This window comes from Mus musculus, chromosome 6, assembly GCF_000001635.26.
Source record: "Mus musculus strain C57BL/6J chromosome 6, GRCm38.p6 C57BL/6J".
Classification (NCBI taxonomy): domain Eukaryota; kingdom Metazoa; phylum Chordata; class Mammalia; order Rodentia; family Muridae; genus Mus; species Mus musculus.
The window spans coordinates 141137074-141140011 of record NC_000072.6 but is presented as its reverse complement, the minus strand read 5'-3'; the positions used below and the strand labels follow the sequence as shown (position 1 = coordinate 141140011).

The 2938-nt window shown below is 48.2% G+C and overlaps 1 pseudogene; it reads right to left on the bottom strand.

Moving 5' to 3' along the window:
• Gm7384 (predicted gene 7384) lies at positions 1395 to 1983 on the bottom strand (annotated as a pseudogene).

The following is a 2938-nucleotide window of genomic DNA, read 5'->3' as shown; positions in this document are numbered from 1 at the left end:
GTTTGAGGCCAGCAGTGGACAGCTGGAAGATCTTTAACAGCCACTGCTGACAGGGCTCTAGATGACTTTGACATTAAAAAAGGGTCTTACATGTATAATGTACACACACACACACACATGCACACACACACCTGCAGTGGTGCATGAGTGGAGGTCAGAGAACAACATGTATCTGTGTGCTAGTTACAGAAGGATGCCACTGTGCACAGTGTGCAGGGTTTACCAGGTGCTGAGGATGGAATCAGAGTCCATGCATACTAGATAAGCACCCTGTCAGCTGACTTATATCCTTCCCCCAACAGTCAACTGTTTGTTATTGCAAAACTACGTCTCAGCCTTGGTTTGGGTACTCAGTTTTAAACACCGTACTGAGCAGAGGCATCTGGAACTTTCTAGTCACAATCCACAGGGCTTGTTGCTTGCTATGATGCTCAGGAGCAATGTTTGCTGTATAAATGTGGCCTTGTTCTTTGCCTGATTAGCTCCCAGTTTGTTGAATGAATGAAAGAAGGACATGACCACTCCAAGGTATGGTTGAGGAGAAGATTTTTATTGTAGATACAAGGGACAGTGTAGCCAGAGGTATTTGAAAGAGTCCAGTTCATGAGAAGATGGGAGGAACACAGACAACGGGGGGGGGGGGGTGGAGCCAACCCAGCAAAGAGAAGAAGCCAGGATCAAGAGAGCACATAGGTCAAAATGGCAGGATTTTAAAGGAATCAGAGGCTGAGGGAAGGGAAGGGAAGGGAAGGGAAGGGAAGGGAAGGGAAGGGAAGGGAAGGGAAGGGAAGGGAAGGGAAGGGAAGGGAAGGGAAGGGAAGGGAAGGGAAGGGAAGGGAAGGGAAGGGAAGGGAAGGGAAGGGAAGGGAAGGGAAGGGAAGGGAAGGGAAGGGAAGGGAAGGGAAGGGAAGGGAAGGGAAGGGAAGGGAAGGGAAGGGAAGGGAAGGGAAGGGAAGGGAAGGGAAGGGAAGGGAAGGGAAGTCCTCGGGCTGGAGAGGTTTAGGGTAGGAGATGAGAGGAGCCAGGAGGCTGACAATGGTACTGGCAAAGCTGAGAGGGCCTGAGGCCAGCATGTGCTTCTGTAAGCTAATGGGCACCACAGTGGGCCATTTGTCCTGCTTCTTTGTGACTTGATATTTCTCATTTCATTGTTGAGATAAGTTCTCCTAAAGAGTCCAAGCTAACCTTCAACTTTGTAATCCTCCTGCCTCAGCTGCAGCCGCAGCCAGGCTAGGCTGACTGGCCTGTACCACCACAGGGGCGGCAATTGCTAGTTCTTACTGATGAATCAGAGCTAAACACATCTCTTCCTCCACTGCCTGCTTCACCAGCCCCAGCCACCTCAGGGACACCTTATCTTTTAGCCCTTCCATAGGGACTTGCTGTATCTATTTACATTTTTTTGAGAAAATTTTATTGGCTTTTTGGATAAAGTTTATTTTCCAGGAAGGATGATCCCAGCATACTGGGACCAGCGCATGGCCTCCTCCTTGCTGATTCTGTGTTTGGCCCCAATGCAGCCTGTTCTGCGCTTCTTGTCTGCGATGCTGAACCCTGGCCTACCCAGCACCACATAGAAGTCCAGGCCGTCGATACCAATGCTTGGGTCGTATTTGATGCCCAGGTCAATGTGTTCCTGAATTCCAAAGCCAAAGTTTCCAGTATCCGAGAAGTTATTTTTACGCAACTCATACTCCCGCACCTTCAGGCCTTTCTCCAGAATTTCCTCTGCCTTGGCTTCGCGGACTGTGCAGTGAACAGCAATCTTCTCATTTCTCCGATGCCAAAGGACCTGACAGTGTATCTAGCTTTGGAGAACACCGGGGTCTGGCCTGTGAGCTGCTCCAACACCTTGGCTGCCCCGGTCAGTCTGTCTCAGCTCTCCGGGATGCAGATATTGAGGCAGAGCTTGCGGATGCGCAGTTCCTTCATGGGGTTCTCCTTTTCCTCTTGATCTTGCACCATGGTGGAGAACAGGAAGAGCTCTATGTACATTTTTAAAACCCTTGATAAATCCTTTATTTATCCAGGATTATGTGTGTCCAGGTGAAGTTGTCTTAAACTTGCTTATGTTTTCTTCCTAGAGAAAAGGAAGGCTCTTGCTTTCATCCCCAGAAACCCAGCCTCTTCGCTCTGTTTCTCTCAGGACAGAGTCCCAGTAGGACGGACCCAGGGTTCTTCTGGAACCTTCCTTCGCACACAGCACTGATGGCCAGAGGCTCACCTAGCTTTCAGAGAACACTGCAACCTCCTCTCACACAGGCTCCTTCCTCAGGAACAAAGGCTCTTCCCTGCCCTCCTCCAGCTAACTGGGAAGGGCCGGTCCCTCCCTGCATGCCTGCCCTGTCTCATACATTTTACATTCTCTTTCTCATGCACCTATCTCCCATTGTTTTTATGCATTTGGATGTACAAAATACTGAGAAAAAAAAAAGAAAAAGAAAGGAAGGAAAAGAAAGGAAAAAGAAAAAGAAAAGCTTTCCCAACAACTATTTTGAGGTCCCTTCAATAATATTAGGGCGTCTTTTCTGTCATAAGGACTTCTGCTACTTTGAATTTAGAGGTTTATTTAAATTCGATTTGGTCTGGTCTGGTCTGGTTTTTCTTTTGGTGGAAAGAGAATGTGTTCATAAGGCATCATACAACGTAGGAAAGGAAAAGGAATTAGCAGACATTTTTTAAAAAATGTAATTAGACACGCCAATGAAGCAAAGATCACATTGTCAGCACAGCCTACTAAAGTAAATTCGAACATATTCAGGCAACTTTCCACTTGAGCAGACAGGAGAACTTAACACTGACTGAAGCATCCCACGCCTGCCTGGACTGCCCCAGCAGTCAGCTTCTCTCCTCCCTGTTGCCAGAGTTTGCCTCCAATTGCAGCCTTCCCTCCCCCACGAGCATGCTCTCTCGGGATGCTCTCTCAGGATAAATAGTT